Consider the following 7,908-nt stretch of genomic DNA (forward strand, 5'->3'; position numbering starts at 1 on the left):
TTAATTATTTTAGTTCAGAAAAGATTAAGTTACTATTGGAAAACATAGTCTACAGATACAGTGTGAGAAGAAATCTGATCTCGGAATCAAAAGATTTTGAGTTGTCACTCCTGTATTTGCTCGTAAACAAGCTGAGTGACCCAGACAAGTCTCTAATTAACTCAAAGATCAGTTTCTTTATCTATACAATCAGAGATTTGGCATAGAATCTTCTCTAAAATTCTCTTTATTTTTGGAAAAGTCTTAAGAACTGTATTCCCTGAGATATGTATACTGCTCATAATAAGCTCTCTATCCTAATGTATTGCATGTAATAGAGAAGAATGAATTAAAGTGTAACAATTCCCTCTAATTATAATCATTTTTGTGTGCTCATTATTGCATACTGCGAATGCCCAAGCATGCATCTGGTTGAGGTTTCAGTGTCTACAATAAGCACTTTGTGACCTCTACTGGACATAACACGGTAAAGTCTTGTAGGAGCCCAGGAGTTCGTAGACCAGCTGGGGTGACATAATGAAACACCGTCTCTGTGAAAAATTTAAGCATTAGCCGGGCCTAGTAGCATAGATCTACAATGACAGCTACTTGGGAGGGTAAAGTGGGGAAGGGTCGATTGAGCATAACTATTTTGTGAAGATGCAGAAAAGAAAGAAGGGAAGATTGCTAGCAAACATTTTCCCTCCATTTAGGGATTGTATACAATTGCCCTTGTCTTTAATTAGATGTATGAATAACCTATAACAAGTATGTGGTTGAAGTACACTGTAACCTATAACAAGTATGTGGTTGAAGTACACTGTTGAGGAACTGGAACTAAATATCTGACACTTCCAGTCACCTCAAACTGAGATCCTACAATTCTTTGAAATAGCAAAAGCCGCAACTTGGTCAGAAGTGCAAATGGTTCTCAGATTAAAATGAAAAAAAAAAAAAAGAAAGGAATGAGAATTCTAGCCAAGAAAATGAAAATAGAGAGTGTGGAACTTAACAAAATAGTTCTAAATTTTATCTTGAAGAACAAACATGTTAAACATAGCCAGTATGTTTTTTCGCAGAGTGCAAAAACAAAGAACTTGACTGAACAGATATAAAAATGTGTAATAAAGTGACAATGACTAAAACAATGTAGCACCAGTCTCAGAGCATGGGAATGGAAGAAAATGTCAAAAGGAATTCCCAAAAGCTGTGAGAATTTAGTACATTATAAAGTCACACATTAAGGCCAGGCCCGGTGGCTCACGCCTGTAATCCTAGCACTTTGGGAGGTTGAGGCAGGTGAACTATTTGAGGTCAGAAGTCCAAGACCAGCCTGGCCAATATGGTGAAACCCCATCTCTACTAAAACTACAAAAATTAGTCAGGCATGGTGGCATGCGCCTATAATCCCAGCCACTTTGGAGGCTGAGGCAGGAGAATCGCTTGAACCTGGGAGGTAGAGGCTGCAGTGAGCAGAGATCACGCCACTGTACTCCAGCCTAGGCAAAAGAGCAAGATTCTGTCTCAAAAAAATAAAAAATAAAAATAAATAGGCCGGGCGCCGTGGCTAACGCCTGTAATCCCAGCACTTTGGTTGGCCAAGGCAGGCGGATCACGAGGTCAGGAGATCGAGACCATCCTGGCTAACACGGTGAAACCCCCTCTCTACTAAAAATACAAAAAATTAGCCGGGCGCGGTGGTGGCCACCTGTAGTCCCAGCTACTCGGGAGGCTGAGGCAGGAGAATGGCGTGAACCCGGGAGGCAGAGCTTGCAGTGAGCCGAGATCGTGCCACTGCACTCCAGCCTGGGTGACAGAGCGAGACTCTGTCAAAAAATAAATAAATAAATAAATAAAGTCATACATTAAATGAGAATTTTCAACTTTGAGAAAGAATTATGTTATATCCCTACCTCTGGCCTTTATGAGCACTATTAATATATTTTGACTTATCAAAGTAAGTCAAATATTAATATTATTATTAATATATTTGACTTATTCTTTTTCTTTCTTTCTTTTTTTTTCTGAGACAGGGTCTTACTATGTTGCCCAAGCTGGAGTGAAGTGGCACAATCACAGCTCACTGCAGCCTCAGCCTCCTGGGCTCAAGCAATCCTCTTGCCTCAGCCTCTCAAGCAACAGGGAGTACAGGCATGAGCCTCCAAGTCTGGCCAATATTTTATTTTTGTAGAGATGGGCTCTTGCTGTTTTGCCCAAGCCAGTCTTGGACTCCTGGGCTCAGGCAATACTCTCATCTCAGCCTCCCAAAGTGTTGGGATTACAGGCATGAGGCACTGCACCTGGCTGAAAGTCAAAATTCTTAAGACTATTACTGACAGATTTTTACTGCATAAAAATTATAAATGGTCCTACTTCAAAAACAATCAAGATATATTGAAAACTGAAAAAAATGAAAATATACAACCAGCCAGGCACAGTGGCTCATGCCTGTAATCCCAGCACTTTGGGAGGCCGAGGCCAGCGGATCACCTGAGGTCAGGGGTTCAAGACCAGCATGGCCTATATGGTGAAGACTCATCTCTACTAAAAATACAAAAATTGGCTGGGCCTGGTGGTGGGCACCTGTAATCCCAGCTACTCAGGATGCTAAGGCAGAAGAATCACTTGAACCTGGGAGACAGAGTTTGCAGTGAGCTGAGATCACCCCACTGGACTCCAGCCTGGATGACAAGAGTGAAACTCCGTCTCAAAAAGAAAATAAAAATAAAAATAAAACATATACAACCTAATAGGAGGTAATATACTTAATACATAAGCAATTTTGAATTGATAAGAAAAAAAGCAAAAGAATTAAAAAATTGACTAAGTATACAAGCAAATCACACATACAGAAAACAGACAAAAATATGTGAAATCAAAGACATGAGAAAAAGTTTGACATCACTTATCATTAAGGGAATGCAAACTAACCTATAATCAGTATGTAGGTTATATTAAGTAAAACTCAGAGACTGTCATCAGAAATCAACTTTACTTTACTACTGGTTATCCAAATCAACTCTGTGAGGCTGGGTTGGGTTTGATTTTTTGTGTGTGTTTTTTGTTTGTTTGGTTTTTGTATTTTCTCATTACTCTCTTATTTAAAACATAAAAATTAAAAAGTTGTGTTGTCACTTCTAATCACAGAAAACATTCTCACTTCAGGACCTAAAACGTCTAATTCTGTGTAACAGTCACAACTCTGAATTCCATTTAAAAGAAAAGTGACTCTCCTCCCCCAGCTCGGCCCTGCTTCAGACAGAGAGATAATAGTAAAAACAAAATGGGGAGCATGGGGTGAACCTGTTTCCTCATCTTGCACTTTTACTAATCAGATAAGATCTTTCCTATCCCCAGTCTGTCACTATTTACAATGCCTCTGGGATGGTGGCACCTGGTGTGAGCTGAATAGGATCCCTCAAAAAATATATTGTCTTGAAGACCTAACCCCTAGCACTTCAGAATGTAACCTTATTTGGAGACAGTATTTTTACAGAGGTAATCAAGTTAAAATGAGGTCATTAGGATGGGCTCTAATCCAATTCGCTGAAATTTGTATTCACACAGACAGGCATATACAGAAGAAAGATGATGTGAAGAGATGTAGGAAGAAGACAGTCATCTCCACGCTAAAGAGAGGCCTGGAAAAGATCCTTCCTCACAGCCCTTAGAAGCAACAAGCAACCCTGCTGACACCTTGATTTCAGATTTCCAGCCTCCAGAACAGTGAGGCAATAAGCTTCTGTTGTTTAAGCCGCCCAATGTGTGGTACTTTGTTTTGTGTTTGTTTGTGTGTTTGTGTGTTTGTTTGTTTGTTAGAGACAGGGTCTCACTATGTTGCCCAGGCTGTTCTTAAAGTCCTGGGCTCAAGCAATTCTCCCGCCTCAGTCTCCCAAAGTGCTGGCTTACAGGTGTGAGCCACTGTGTCCAGCCCGTGGTACTTTGTCATGGCAGCTCTAGGAAACTAATACAGCACTCAGCAGTACTTTCCTTCTTAAAGAAGAATTCATAAAGCACTCATGAGAGAAAGAGGGTGCTTTAATAGTGATATCCTGTCTCTAAATAAACAAAGTAGCACACACAGGGTGGCTTAAACAACAGAATCTTATTGCCTCACTGTTCTGGAGGCTGGAAGTCTGAAATCAAGGTGTCTGCAGGGTTGCTTGTCACTTCTAAGGGCTGTGAGGAAGGATCTTTTCCAGGACCTCTCTTTGACATTCTGAAGTGCAAGGGGTCAGGACTTCAAGATATCATATGTTTCACATGCACACACATGCGCACACACACACACACCTGCTGTGGATCTCTCATCTGCTGTTCCATTGATGCAGGCAAATTCATCTCTGCTGAGTTGTCGGCTGGTTGCACGTGATTCTTCCCTCAGGCCCAGGACATCCATCATCACACCTACTCCACCTTCTTTCTCCCTGTCTTTGATGCAGTTCTGTTGATGTAAGAAACCCTACCTTGGCACTCTACACTGGAGTCCACACCTAGTCATAGAGTCCACACCTAGTCAATAGGACATGCGTGCCTTTGCCCCACCATCAATGGAAATGTGGCTACTTTGCACCTGCAGCTCTCTACTTTTGATGCCACAGGCAGCTTCTACCAGCCTCCAAACATACCATTTTCTCAAGCCAGTGTCAAACCCCAACGCCCACTGTCCCTCAAACTGCAGAAGAATTATATTAAACTCTCTGAATGGTCTAGAAATGTCTTTCACTGGGCTTGATGGAGCACCCCCCAACCCTTGCCATTGAAGAGAGCAAGGCATGAAACTCACAGTACACCAACAACTCTGTTAACGAAATCTTTATTATAATCTCCAGTCTCCACTTCCTTTCTTGGCTTTTCTAGTGTTTTTTACAGGCTGGCAGAGAATGGGCAGCTAAAAATAGCAAAGCCAGTTCCTACCACCTGCTGCATAAGCTTTGCCTGAAAGGCCCAGCACCTCACTTTGAAATGTGGAGATTACCTTGTGGTCCCAAGCAAAACTGAGGCAGAAACAATCGCATTTTAACATCCTGTTATAAATGTAACACTGAGTGGTGTTTTTCACCTTTCATATTGGCAAAGCTGTAGAAAAATTATAATATCCTTCTTTAGCAAGAGTGTTGATCAAGAAAACACTCTGATAGGCTGTTCGTGGAGGCCAATTTTGCACAACTGTATAAAGTCAAAAGACATAAAATGAACATTCCCTTTGATCCATAAATTTCTCCTTTTGAAAGTGCCCAAAAGAAGTACAAAATAACAAAAATGTACAAGGCTGCTTATTGCAGCATGGCCTATAATAACAGATTTGTAAATAATTTAACTGAGCAGCAATAATTATTCATTATGATGAACACATTCATAGAAATACTTTAATATAACCCATGAATACTGAGACAGAAAACAATAAGATTAATTGGCATTGTTCTTTCTTCTTGGTCACACAATTAAAGAGTTGATGCATTTTTTTAACCTGTTGACTTAATAGATGAGAACAGCTGAAATAGCTTTCTTGTAAAACTTCAGTAACTCTTCCAGTTGAGACTGAATTTAATTTACCTTGAAACCTCTGGAATAAGTGTAGACACACTAATTTTGCTCATGGCACTATGCTAGATGCTCAAGAGATGTTTGTTGAATGAATAGACACTTGACTGGAAATCCCAGCTCTGTGCAATGATCTTAATAATCTTAATGATTTCTGTGTGTTATATCCACCATTATCATGTACATAATAGGATTCCAGTAAAATAATCTATGTGTATGTGAAAGAGTAAATCATGCTAATATGTTAATGGTTAATATTTTATTACAGAATATTGTTTTTTGTTCTGGCAAAATCTATGGTATCATTGCCCTTTTAGAAATGCTCTAAACCATGTAGAAACTAATTTTTTTCTTTTCTTTTCTTTTTTTCTTTTTTTTTTTTTTTTGAGATGGAGTCTCACTCTGTCACCCAGGCTGGAGTGCAGTGGCACAATCTCAGCTCACTACAACCTCTCCCTCGTGGGTTCAAGTGATTCTCCTGCCTCAGCTTTTCGAGTAGCTGGGATTACAGGTACGCACCACCACACTCAGCTAATTTTGTATTTTAGTAGAGATGGGTTTTCACCATGTTGGCCACGCTGGTCCTGAACTTCTGAGCTCAAGTAATCCACCCACCTTGGCCTCCCAAAGTGCAGGGATTACAGGCGTGAGCCACCACCGTTGGTCTGTAGAAGCTAAATTGATGAGGAAGCTAACATTAACAAGTCCCTTGAGGAGCTCTGCACGCTTGGAGTGAAGAAGTTTCAAGGTAATTTATTATGACATTATGGTTACATTTTGATCAGCAAAAACCCAAGTGGTTTATTAAAAGATAGTGTACATGCACATGCATGCACACACAAACACACACACAGAGTTTTTTGAGGAACTTCTATCCCATTTTCCATAACAATAATGTACTAATTTTCATTCCCACTAACAATGTACAAGAGTTACATAATTTTCTCCATATATTTGCCAATGTATTATCTTTCATCTTTTTGATAATTGCCATTTTAACAGGTGTGAGGTGATATCTCATTGTGGTTTTAATTTGCATTTCCCTAATGATTAGCTATGCTTCGCATTTTTGCATGTACCTGTTAGCTCTTTGTTGGTCTTCTTTTGAGAAATGTCTGTTTAGGTCCTTTGCTTATTTTTTAATTGGGTTATTTGTTTTCTTGCTGTTGAGTTGTTTGAGTTCCTTATACATTTTTAATATTAACCCCTGCTGTTTAATTTGCAAATGTTTTCTCCCATTCTGTCTGTTGTCTCTTCATTTTGTCAATTATTTCCATAGCTGTGTAAAAGTTTTTTACTTTGATGTCATCCCATTTGTCTATTTTTGCTTTTGTTGTCTGTGCTTTTGAAGTCATTTCCAAAAATTCATTGCTCACGCCAATGTTGTGGAACTTTTCCTGTATGGTTTTGTGAAAGAAAAATATCTTGGGCCCCCAGAATCACTAATCTAAAGGGAAAAGTCAAGCTGGGAACTGCTTAGGGCCAACCTGCCTCTCATTCTAATCAAAGTCACTCCTCTGCTCACTGAGATAAATGCATATCTGATTGCCTCATTTGGAGAGGCTAGTCAGAAACTCAAAAGAATGCAACCATTTGTCTTTTATCTACTTGTGACCTGGAAGCCCCTTCCCCACTTTGAGTTGTATAGCCTTTCCAGACTGAACCAATGTTCATCTTACATATGTTGATTGATGTCTCATGTCTCCCTAAAATGTGTAAAGCCAAACTGTGCTGTGACCAACTTGGGCACATGTCGTCAGGGCCTCCAGAGGCTGTGTCACAGGCACACATCCTCAACCTTGTTAAAATAAACTTTCTAAATTAACTGAGACCTGTCTCAGATTTTTCAGGGTTCACATTTTGGTAACCACAGGGGGATTCTTAGTGGAGGTACCTCTTACCTTTGACAAATCTCCTATTGGTCCTTGGTACCAGCATGGCTAACTTTATGGCTCAAACCAAAAGGACAATTTGCTGAGGTCTGGGAGCACCCCCTCCAGAGCATCCCTGATCTCCCAAAATTTGGTCAAGATCTAAAGTTTATTTTGCTGTATAAACCCCTTTTTTAATTTTTTTTTGGAGTTTTACTTGCTTCCAACACAAAGAAGGCAAGTTTTTCCTGCTTCCATGACAATGGATGGTAGGTAACTCCTTTATGGAGTTTGAGCTACTTCCAACAGGGAAGATGAAGGGGGTTTTTTGCTGCTTCTAGGATAGTAAAGAGCGGTCTTCAGCCTGAGAGCCATCCCTGGGTAAGTAACTGAATTGGGATTTGTCTTGGATAAAGTTAAAATTAACAACCAACTGGTCTTAATTTCTCCTTACCATTAGAGCGCTCAGTGATCATATAAGTTGTGCGATCACTTGTTTTGCTTAACTGGTTAT

Source organism: Pongo abelii, chromosome 9 (assembly GCF_028885655.2).
Source record: "Pongo abelii isolate AG06213 chromosome 9, NHGRI_mPonAbe1-v2.0_pri, whole genome shotgun sequence".
Classification (NCBI taxonomy): Eukaryota; Metazoa; Chordata; class Mammalia; order Primates; family Hominidae; genus Pongo; species Pongo abelii.